At 42.1% G+C, this 12,738-nt stretch overlaps 1 protein-coding gene across 1 annotated transcript in view; it reads left to right on the top strand.

Annotated features, from left to right (window-relative positions):
- Positions 1-12,738, top strand: part of atp10b (ATPase phospholipid transporting 10B) — a 443,112-nt gene that overhangs the window by 42,650 nt on the left and 387,724 nt on the right. Inside the window, 1 exon segment of the mRNA XM_068043811.1 lies at positions 9,491-9,583. The gene's annotated coding sequence lies outside the window, so the exon portion shown is untranslated.

Below are 12,738 nucleotides of genomic sequence, written 5' to 3'. Positions count from 1 at the left end.
GATTAGGGTCCAAGGAACGGCCACCAATGATGTAACAATTAATATCAGGGAGGCTCAAAAGGCCAGAATTAGAGAAGCACAGATATCTGAGGGTTATGGGGCTGGAGGAGATTAGCGATAAAGAGCGGACGAGGCCATGGAGATAGTTTAAAAACAAGGATGAGTTTAAAAATCAAGGCATGGTTTAACTGGGAGTCAATGTCAGTCAGTGAACACAGGGAGGATGGATGAAAGGGATTTAGTGTGAGTTAAGACATGGGTAGCAGAATTTTGGATGACCTCAAGTTTAGCAGAAATTCTAGAGGGAACAAATATATTAATGAGGATTTCAGCAGTTGAACTGAGACAGGGACGAGTCAAGTGATGCTATCAAGGTGGACTTAGTAATGGTGCAGACATGTGGTGACAAGCTCATCTCTGGGACAAATATGACCCCAAAGTTGCGAGCAGTCTGGTTCAGCCACAGAACAGTTGCCAGGGAGAGGGGTGGGTTGGTAACTAGGGAGTAGAGTTTGTGGCAGGAAATGAAGAATTTAGAGACCCCTGAACAGTTTTTTTTAAAACACAGTTTGACCTTGCATTGGAGTTGTAATTCATACAATATCATCCCTAAATGATGGGAGACTGACTGAAGGAGTTAGTCACACAACAGATCCCAAATTCTCAGTTTATGCTGTCCTTCTCATCGCCTTGTATTACTTGGGCGAGCAACAAAATGTAAATTTGAAGCCAGGGAACGATGTGACCCCCAATTAATAGGAATACTGAATAGTTGAGATCTCTTGTTCCTATTGTCTAAATTATTATGTGCTTCCTCTTTACCCTTCCATAGTTACAATCCCAATGTAGCAATGTGCCTGTTCATAAGTACTGTGCAATCTGTGTTCACAAGCACTATGTTCAATAACTGTAGTAGAAATGTGCATTTGTAGGTAAAGTCTTTTAAAGCCTAAAAATTATCCTAGTATATTAAATCCTATGGGATCAACTATGTGTTTACTGTGGCATACTTAAGTACAGAGATGTGAATATAGGAATGACGTTTCTACTGTTCAATAAGACTGGAATCCATGGACAGCAGTTTAGATTTGGGGTTGGGACCCCGATGTTGCGATCAAATGAGGTTTGCGCACCATGTCGGGAGCAGTAACCCGACAGTGATTATTGTTTTGAGGATTGGCTAATTAGTGCCTAGAGAGCATGCTTGCTGGCCAATTAACGATGGTGGGTGGGCTCTCGAAGCTGGAGGGCCAATAGGAGGCCCCCCAGCACTGAAGGAGATGCAGCCTGCTGTCGCAGGGAGAGAGGATGCCCCCATCCTGAGGTGCACTCTCAGCACTTTTAAAACATTCGAAATTAAAAATGACCCAAAAAATAACATTTTTACACAGGTGATCAGATCCTAAAATGTGTGTCTGTCTCCAAGTAAAACTTGGCAATACATAAAAACGGTTGCCCTCCATAAGTGGCAGCCTATAGCCACAGCTGTGGCCAGATGGGTATGGAGGCTGCAGGGGGCCTCGTAGTGGTCCTGGAGCAACTTGGCACCCACTGCCTCAGTCTGTCACTGGGAGACCACCTTCAGGCATCAGCTGTGCTCTCGATCAATGGCCTTAATTGGCCTCTTAATTGAATTAACAAGTTTCCTGCCACTTGTGGGCGGATAGACAATTCTTGCCCAATCCAGCCTCCAGGAAAATGGTCAGGAGTCTGGACCGTGGCGGGTAACCAGCATGCTGGCTGGTGTTGGAAAATTCCATGCCTCTCCCCCTCTGTTCCCACCCCCAGATCAGCACCAAAATCTTGCTTCATACCTTGTCAATCTGTGCAGTTAGATTGAAGTTGATACATCATACAGTTCAATCAAAAAGAAAAACTATGCTCAGGAAAAAAGATTTTTTAAAAAACTTCCTCTATTGTGCCTTTACGAGCATGTTTCCTTTCATTTTATGTAAAAGAAGAATAGAATTTGTGGATGCTAGACTAATTTGGAAGGTGAACACTGGAAGTGGCATTTGTTAAATACCATAGAAAGGTTGAAGGTTATTGCTATTTTTGAGAAGTAATTGGTTTTATAACATTTTCATCCAACCTAGCCTAATAGTCATTGGGGGTTGGGGTGGGGGTGGGGGGGGGTGGTGGTTGGGGAAATGGAGTAAAGGGTTTTGAGGTTGTATGCCAGAAAGACCCGATCACACTATGTATGTATGTGGGCCTTTATAATTCCTTTTACTAATAAGGAAAAATGAGGAATGAGGTTCAATCCTTACGATTTGGCTAGTTTACCAGGTAATGGACTGTTTGAAATACAATTTGCATAATCTGGAGAGGAATACATACAATTTGACCAATCACTCATTGAAAATAAAACAAAAAAATGTTTTACATAAGTGATCAGATTCTAAAATATGTGTGTCTCTCCAAGTGAAATTTGGCAATACATTAAATATACTTTTTGAGCATGATCATATTTTTTTTAAACCGTTAAGTTTCATGAGTTCTGTACAAAGGGCAAAGGTTTGTGTGCTCGAATTCCATACAATTCAAAGTAGCTTTAGTCAAATGCAATTCTATACAGTGGGAAGAAGTTTAGAAGCCCAAGTTGTTGTTGCGTCAGCTACCTGCTCAGTAAAGGTTACGTATAGACATCAGTATACTGTGTTATTTTGGAGAGCCTTCAGGAGAGAGTATATTGTGCTTACTTTTATCAGATGGCCAACCAGTTTAAAGCAATGCTAACTCTCTAAGAATTGCAGTAATTTGAAGAATCAGATACATATTTATACATTTATCTCAACAAAATAGATGGTGATTAAATGGTACATACTTTAAAAGCATTGTAGTTTTTTCTTTAAAATGTAACCCTTTTCTGCACCAGTTACTGCATTTCTTGGTATTTCAAACATTCTGCTGACCGATACAGATTTCCATAGCTGATAGTTGCAAAGCCTCCAGGGTATGGTGGGGTTTTTTTTTAATGTATCAAGTTGTGCTGCTTCCTATTTTCAAACAAAAAACTGTTTTACTAAACACTGAAACAAAAATAAAGTGTGACTCGATGTCTGGAAGCACACTGTGTTGTGTTGGCAATTTATTCATTGCAAGTTTTCACAAGTTTGTTTTAAATTAACAGCTACTTGTGTAACATTACTGTGAATGTGGTGGGGGTGGGGGGCGGAAGCAGAAGTTTCTGAGGAAAGGTTATGGTTCTTTTGAGTGCTGTCTTGAAACTGGTTATCCACTTTACTTATTGCTTGCGAGCAAAATTACTGCCTTTAAATATCCCAAAGACAAAATACACCCAGAAACCATTTTCCAGAAGTCTTTTTTTGATTTCATTTCTTGCGTTCCTTGTTTTATTTGGGTGGGTCATTAGTGGGAGGCATCATTCCTGGACTGAAGGAGTAGTTAATGCCTATCCCCATGACTGCACCAAAAATGTCACAAAGCATTGAATGAGGAAAAAAGCTCAAAGTTCTGAAGATGAGTCACTGACCTGAAACGTTAACCCTGCTTCTCTCTCCACAGATGCTGCCAGACCTGCTGAATATTTCCAGTGTTTCTTGTTTTTATTTCAGATTTCCAGCATCTGCAGTATTTTGCTTTTATCTCTGTTCCAGACTATGAATAATTAACCCTATAGTGAACTCAAGCCAAATTATTTAATCTCTTGAAGGTTTTGCAAGTTTCTCTTTTTTTTTCTCTGCAAAAGTAATTGAAGGACAATCCACACTATATGTTAATCTGACCTTCAAAGTTATTATTTGTTTTGGCCTTTTCATATCAAACAGTTCCAGCAGTTCAAGAGCTCTTTTTCTTCTCTCCTTTTTCTCCCCCCTCACTCTTATACAATGATCTGAGTTTTCCTTGTTCTCTTCAATCTAATCCCTAACCAGTAAGTTTTTAAAAAAATATTAAATTAATTTTAAAAATCTGCATTTAACTGTCCATATATGGAAAACTCTACATGGAGGAGAGGTGGCATTATTTAAATTCTTGGAGTCAATACAAATCTGTTAATTCTGAACTTCTGTCTGCTAATTCAGTAGTCAGTCAAAGTTTAACAGTGTCCTAAAATGTTTATTGTTTTCACTCAACATTTAAAGATTTGGATTATGTTATCTCTCAAACACTGTTTCTCAAATGAGATCAGTTCCAGATCTGCAATTCTCTTGTTATACCATAGAACACTTAAGTCCATATCACTTTTGACATCCTCTTCCAAAATCTTCCAAATGTATCAATGACTGTTTGTTTGTTTGTTCCTGTTTGAAAGCAGGATTCCCACAACTGAATGGATTATTCCAAACGGCTCGGGTTGGAATGATTAGTTTCTACTTAAAATCAAATGACATCAAACTGCATTCCAGCACCTTTTTATTAGGTCAGTTGATATTCGCTTTACCTTGACTGGAATTGGTAAAATCTAAAACTAAATGCTACATTGCAGACAATTTTATGAAATTAGTGATAGCTGCCAGGAATGATCAAGGCTGTTATTTTAATCTCTGGATTCAGATATAAGAATAGCTGCTATATTTCCCCTATTGCAGATTAATCTTTGTAGCCTTGAATGGATTCCAACCAGTAACTTGCTCTCTGACATTTGTCCCATCTATGTCAGCCGAGCTGAGTGCAAGCACTCTTGCCTATGAGTGAGAAGGTGACAGGTCCATGATCCACTCCAGGACTTAATCTAGGCAAACATTTCAGTGCAGTACTGAGGAAGTGCTGCACAGTTCAAGGTGGCTTTTTCAGCTGAGGTGTTAAACCAAGGTCTCAGCTACCTGTTCAGGTAGACACAAAAAAATTCTATTACGTTCTTTGTTGAAGAGCAGGGTATACACCCGGTGCCCTGGGCAACAATCATCTCATCAACCAAAATTGATTGAATGATGATTTAGTCTTGATTTCTGTGCACAAATTGGCTGCAGAATTTGTTTACATAAGAGTGGCTTAATTGCAAAATTAATTCATTGTAGATTTAGAACCTCCTGTTCTAATAGCCCATTTCCTCCCCTTTATTCTTTTTCTCTTTGTTTCAATCTGAAGCTATTAGAACATAGAACAGTACAGCACAGTACAGGCCCTTCGGCCCACGATGTTGTGCCGAACCTTTAACCTACTCTAAGATCAAACTACCTACATACCCTTCATTCTACTATCATCCATGTACCTATCCAAGAGTCGCTTAAATGTCCCTAATGTATCTGCTTCTACTACCACTGCTGGCAGTGCATTCCACGCACCCACCACTCTCTGTGTAAAGAACCTACCTCTGACATCTCCCCGAAACCTTCCTCCAATCACTCTGCATCCTGTCAATGTCCTGTTGCAACCTACAACAGCCTTCCACACTATCCACAACTCCAGCAACCTTTGTGTCATCGGCAAACTTGCTAACCCAGCCTTCCACTTCCTCATCCAAGTCATTTATAAAAATCACAAAGAGCAGAGGTCCCAGAACAGATCCCTGTGGAACACCACTGATCACCGAGCTCCAGGCTGAATACTTTCCATCTACTACCACCCTCTGTCTTCTATGGGCCAGCCAATTCTGAATCCAGACAGCCAACTTTCCCTGTATCCCATGCCTCCTTACTTTCTGAATGAGCCTACCATGGGGAACCTTATCAAACGCCTTGCTAAAATCCATATACACCACATCCACTGCTCTTTCTTCATCAATGTGTTTTGTCACATCTTCAAAGAATTCAATAAGGCTTGTGAGGCATGACCTGCCCCTCACAAAACCATGCTGACCGTCTCTAATCAAACTATGCTTTTCCAAATAATCATAAATCCTGTCTCTCAGAATCCTCTCCAATAATTTGCCCACTACCGACGTAAGACTGACTGGTCTATAATTCCCAGGGTTATCCCTATTCCCTTTCTTGAACAAGGGAATAACATTTGCCACCCTCCAATCATCTGGTACTACTCCAGTGGACAGTGAGGACGCAAAGATCATCGCCAAAGGCGCGGCAATCTCTTCCCTCACTTCCCTTAATATCCTTGGATATATCTCGTCTGACTTACCTGTCCTCATGTCTTTCAAAATTTCCAGCACATCCTCCCTCTTAACATCAACCTGTTCGAGCATATCAGCCTGTTTCACGCTGTCCTCACAAACGACCAGGTCCCTCTCACTAGTGAATACTGAAGCAAAGTATTCATTTAGGACCTCCCCTACCTCCTCTGACTCCAGGCACAAGTTCCCTCCACTATCCCTGATTGGCCCTACCCTCACTCTGGCCATCCTCTTGTTCCTCACATAAGTGTAGAACGCCTTGGGATTTTCCTTAATCCTACCCGCCAAGACTTTTTCATGTCCCCTTCTAGCTCTCCTAAGTCCATTCTTCAGTTCCTTCCTGGCTACCTTGTAACCCTCTGGAGCCCTGTCTGATCCTTGCTTCCTCAACCTTAAGTAAGCTTCCTTCTTCCTCTTGATTAGCTGTTCCACATCTCTTGTCATCCAAGGTTCCTTCACCCTACCACCCCTTCCTTGCCTCATCGGGACAAACCTATCCAGCAGTCGCAGCAAGTGCTCCCTAAACAACCTCCACATTTCTGTCGTGCAGTTCCCTGAGAACATCTGTTCCCAATTTATGCTCCCCAGTTCCTGCCATTAGCATTGTAATTCCCCCTCTCCCAATTAAATGTTTTCCCATCCCATCTGCTCCTGTCCCTCTCCATGACTATAGTAAAGGTCAGGGAGTTGTGATCACTATCACCGAAATGCTCTCCCACCGAGAGATCTGCCACCTGGCCTGGTTCGTTGCCAAGCACCAAATACAACATAGCCTCCCCTCTAGTCGGCCTATCTACATATTGAGTCAGGAAACCTTCCTGGACGCACCTGACAAAAACTGCTCCATCCAAACTATTTGCACTAAGGAGGTTCCAATCAATATTAGGGAAGTTGAAGTCACCCATGACAATAACCCTGTTACTTCTGCACCTTTCCAAAATCTGCCTCCCAATCTGTTCCTCCGTGTCTCTGTTGCTATTGGGGGGTCTATTGAAAACTCCCAACAAAGTGACTGCTCCTTTCCTGTTTCTGACTTCCGCCCATAATGACTCAGTAAACAAACCTTCCTCGACGACCTCCCTTTCTGCAGCTGTGATACTATCCCTGATTAACAATGCCACTCCCCCACCTCTTTTACCTCCCTCCCTATTCCTTTTGAAACATCTAAACCCCGGAACATCCAACATCCATTCCTGCTCCTGTGATAGCCACGTCTCTGTGGCCACAACATCGTAGCTCCAAGTACTGATCCATGCTCTAAGTTCATCACCCTTATTCCTGACACCTCTTGCGTTAAAATAGACACACTTCAACCCATCATACTGGCTGCAACTTTGCCCTGTCAACTGTCTAACCTTCCTCACAGACTCTCTGCACTCTGTATCTGCCTGTTCAACAGCTACCCCATCCACTGTTCCGTATCTCCGGTTCCCATCCCCCTGCCAAACTAGTTTAAACCATCCCGAAAGGCTCTAGCAAACCTCCTGCCCAGGATATCGGTGCCCCTCCAGCTCAGATGCAACCTGTCCTTCTTGTACAGGTCCCACCTTCCCCAGAAGGTATCCCAATGATCCACATAACTGAAGCCCTCTCTCCTACACCAGCTCTGTAGCCATGTGTTCAGCTGCACCCGCTCTCTGTTTCTAGCCTCACTAGCACGTGGCACCGGTATCAATCCTGAGATTACTGCTCTGCTCGTCCTGCCGATTGATTCGGTCATAGCCTGAATGTAACTCCAATGTATGTATAACAATGTGCTGATGTTTTCAGGAGAATCAATTTGTAAAAATGTGTGATGATTTTATTTCATCCTATCCATTGGTAATGAGTCACATATTTTTCATCCCTGTAGAAACATGTAATATATAACTGGAGCTGTGATGCAATGTGTTGAATTCCTGTTTTTTTTAATATGCACAAGCTGGTAAAATGTGTTACTATAAATTATGGCACAACATTTATTGAATAACTGCTTGTACCTTTTATCATAAAAAAATGTTCAGAGGTTTAATCAACTGTTTTTAAATGGATATTGAGAAAAGGAGGGGGTGACCAAAAACCTGGTGAAAGAGATGGGTTTTAAGGAAACCTTAAAGATGGAGATGTGGAGGGTTTGAGGGAAGGAATACCAGGGCCTAGGTAGCTGAAGACATGGCTGACTAGGGTGGGATGAATGATGCACAAGTGGCCAATGTCAAAAGAATAAAGAACTCTGGGAGGGTTGTAGGTGCTGGAGATGGGGAGGGTTAAGATCACACAGCATTTTAAACATGATGTATATTTTCAATTTGAGGCCTTCTAACTGCAAGGTAATATGGCTCAGAAGGATATGTGGAAGCTTGCCTTATGCCTCTCCATAATAAGAGGAGGGGACCAAGGATAGACCCATGGAGTGAATAGAAACCACTTCTCGAGATGTATTTAGATAGTTAAGAGTGGAACCAAGCTAGGGCAATAGCACTGATCAGGACAGCAGAGGAAAGACATTGGGAGTAGGATGGTGAGGTTGATTTATGTTAATAGATGCATAGAGGATGAAGAAGGTTAATGCACCATTGTTACAGGCACATAGCATGTCACTGAGCCACCAAAGCTATGCATCTCAACTAACTGTGAAAGGACCCTCACTTAAAGCGTTATTGACTTTTTATGCTGTAAGTTAGGTTCTACATTTGGCACAGAAAGGGAAATATTTGAATGTTCTGACATCAGAACTGGAAAATGTTAGAACTGAGCCAGTTCTGATGGAAGGTCACAGACCTGAAGTGTTAACTCTGTTTTTCTCTCTCCACAGACACTGCCAGATCTGCTGAGTATTTCCAGCACTTTCTGTTCTTAGTTCAGATTTCCAGCATTCAGTATTTTACTTTTATTTTAGTGGAGAATTGGAAGCTGGAGTCAATACTGTGTAGCAGAAAGTTGGAGCTCCAATAAACTGCACTGTCAGTTTTATTTATTAGCTGTACTTTATGCTGCTGTAAACTTTGAGTAGCCTTGCAGAGCCTTTCCCAAGATTTACCAAATCCACAGTAGAGATTTGCCTATCGAAGATTATTACAATACTTGTTAATGTCAATACACTGTGAGAAAGAGGATGCAAAACATTCAAATAAAAGCAAAATACTGCGGATGCTGGAAATCTGAAACAAAAACAAGAAATGCTGGATTCACTCAGCAGGTCTGGCAGCATCTGTGGAAAGAGAAGCAGAATTAACGTTTCGGGAAACGTTAACTCTGCTTCTCTTTCCACAGATGCTGCCAGACCTGCTGAGTGAATCCAGCATTTCTTGTTTTTGTTGCAAAACATTCAACTTTGCTACATACTAAATTAGATATGAATAAACATTCCATGTAAGCTATACATTTTATAACCTCTTCCATGCTTCTAAAATTGATTCAACATTTCCTATACATTTTCAGAGTTGAAAGAAATCTGATGATTATTTTGTGTTAATTTAGGTTGAAGTAAGTTCAATCTGGGAATAAAAACTGCCTTTGGCCATAACCCAGTAATTTCCATGTCTGGTATATTATGGGTTAGATGCATGCTGGGTAAGTGAAATTTATTCTACTTCCTCCAATAATGTGATTTTTAACCCTTAATGTCTGAAAAGCTACTGAATATTTCCCTTTTTTTTACATTTCTTACATTGATAAGTATTAATGACACAATTTGAATCCATGCTGAATTCTAAGCAGTTTTCTGCTGTGCATTTGCATTCCATACAAACTGGACAGAGGTGCGTCAGCAATGAAATCAACTTCAGTAAGAATGCAAAATGAACGACAGTGAGTCAGTCACCTATTCTATACCTAGCCCAATTATCCTTTCAATTGCCAGAGTTGTATTTCACCTACTAGATTCCTCTACTAAAACCCGTCTGCAGGGTATCTGAAACTGACAGAGAGAAGATGCTATTCATCCTGGCTGGATTCAAACCCAGGCTGGAATTTAATGCCCCTCCCCCACCCGGGAATGGGCTAGGATGTGCAGGGGGGGGGGGATGCGGGATGGGTGTAAAATAGGGTGAGAGGTAGGGGGGTGCCATAACTGTCGCCTACCCACTACCACTGCTATTTTAACAGTGGTGGGAGAGTTGGTAAATAGTCCACAGACCCTTAAATTAATTAAGGCAGTTAAGTGGCCAATTAATTAACAGTGGATGGGCACTTCACGTGAGGAGGCTGCCTAGTGATACCTGGTGGCCTCATTGCGGGCCCTCCTGATCAGGCACTCAGTGTCCCATGGAGGGCCCCCAAGCAACATGCCCTACCCCCCACCCCCAACACCCCACCATCCCCTCACCGGGGCCTAACCGATTGTCCCCAGCGAGCCTCGGCCACCACTTAGCTTCTCCGGGGCCGCCTCCATTGTTGTGCCCTGGCTGTGTGCAATACCAGCAGTGGCCACCGCTCTCAGTGGCACTGCTGGGACTGAAGAGTTGTCAGCCTCCTGATTGGTTGACTGCTCTTGGAGGTGGGACTTGCCACCTCAGAGGAGCGGCAGCCCTGACTGAAGCCAACTGAGGGCCTGAGCCACACAAAATAGCAGCGTGGCTTTCAAGCCCAGCAGAGGTGGGCTCGCCCTTGGCTTTCCAGCTGGCGGGCAGGGCCTCCACCTTACCACAAAATTCTGGCCCCAGGATCCAGTGGTGATTATAAAATGTAATGACCTGGATTTTGTTGTCAATGATGAAAAAACTGCTTTTGCCACTGGCCTCAAATAAAGCTGCCAACAAAGATCTAGCGATCTCTGGTGCAGATTTCACCTTTCCCAAAGGCAGTTTAAATCTGGTGGCAATTGTGCGGGCTATGTGGTAAGTCTGTGCAGCCTCAAACCATCTTTGAGCTGATATATGCCTACTGTGTACAATGGTCCATAATGTATTTGCTATTAAATTGGCCATCTCCCTTAAAACCAAAAAGTGTGAGGAAATTGAAAAGCTTTGCTGTTGTGGTAGGGGAAGGAGCATCAACACGCCATATCACAACATGGGTTTTCGGTAGGTTTGTGCATTTCAATTACTTCAGACTTTGAAATATTGATCCCAGCTGCTTTGTTATTGGGACGCTGAGCAGAGGTCTGTCGTCTTGTCTACTAAGTGGGAGGAAGAGAAAGAAAATTGGAGGGCGAGTCAACAAAGGACAATCAAGTTTACCTCCGCTGTATTGGCTGAAGACAGTTGCCTACTTCCTCAGCTGTAGCTGATGCATTGCTTAGAGATCAGGATGAAAGATTTCCCCCCGAATTGTGTAATAGAATGTAAACATAGTGAGAAGACTTACTCTAATTATTTAGAATGCTTTCCTAATGTCTCTATAAAAATACTTATATAAGGTTTTGCTACAGTTTTGAATGAGAGGAAATCTCCCTGAAAAGGATATAAAGGTAACAAAGAAAGTCTTACTTACTTTTTTGTTAATAAGCGGTTGGACAAAGTCAGTACTGAAAGGGTTATATGTGATATTTTTTTACAAAATAGCAAGTTGGTTCCAATTTTGGCTGATGCGAGATAAATGTCTGAAAAGCAATGAATTTTAATGTGTTTTGAAGTGAAGTGTGAACGTCAAACCTAGCTGCAGCTTACTGATAGCACAGCTTTCATTAGAACTGGCTCATCATAGCAAATCTCAGTAACTCCCCTCTTCATGGCATTTCATAGGGAATGAGCTGTTGGTTCAAATAGAATCCTGAAGTACATCCTCCTGCATAAGAGCCCTACTTTTCTCGTTCAGTCACTCAAGAGTGAAGGGTAAAGCAATTCTTTATTTTTATTGCCACACTGGCCTGCCATGAAACATGAGGTCCTTTGTAAAATGGCACTCCATCTCGCATTGTATGGATAGTGCAAAGGGCACAGTTTTTCAGAGTTGGGACCTTCTGCTCTGACTACAAGTGATCAACATTTTAAAGGGGGAATTGGTAACATTTTTGGGGGGAAAAAATTGCACAGCTGAACTTCGATCATTTTTATCACAATGGTATTCTTGAAATATGAATAACATCACACTACCTGTTTAAAAATAGAAAGAAAGGAAGACTTACATTTTTATAATGCCTTTCATAATCTCAGGATATCCCAAGCACTTTACAGTCAATGACGTACTTTTCAAGCGCAGTCACTGTGGTAATATAGGAAATGCAGCAGCCAATTTGTGCACAGCAAGGTCGCACCAACAGCAATGAGGTACATGAATGAATAGTTTGGTTTTCTTGGTGCTAGTTGAGAGATCAATATTGAGCAGGACACGAAGAGGACTTTTCCTGCTTTTCTTGGAAATCACACCATGGGTCTTTTATGTCCATCTGAGAAGGTAAAGAGGGCCTTGGTTTTAAAGTCTCATCTGAAAGATGGTACCTCTGACAGTGCAGCATTCCCTCAGTACTTCATTAGAATGCCAGCTGTGTTTTTTTGTATTCAACTCGCTGGAGTGACTCATGTGAGAGTGTTCCCAACTGAGCCACAGCTGACACAATTGAAGAAGGAAAACTGTTTCACAAGGACTTTTCAATTCATTCACACAATGTGGGCATCGGTGACGAGGCCAGCACTTATTGCCCTTCCCTAATTGCCCTTGTGAAGGTGATGGTAAGCTACCTTTGTGAACAATCGCAATCTGTGTGGTGAAGCTACTCCTATAGTGTCATTTGGTAGGGAGTTCCACAATATGGATCTAGCCAATATTATGACCAACCACCTCGTTTT

The sequence above is a fragment of the Heterodontus francisci genome, chromosome 12 (assembly GCF_036365525.1).
Source record: "Heterodontus francisci isolate sHetFra1 chromosome 12, sHetFra1.hap1, whole genome shotgun sequence".
Lineage (NCBI taxonomy): Eukaryota > Metazoa > Chordata > Chondrichthyes > Heterodontiformes > Heterodontidae > Heterodontus > Heterodontus francisci.
The sequence above is the reverse complement of the archived record's forward strand: the minus strand, read 5'-3'. Positions and strand labels throughout refer to the sequence as shown.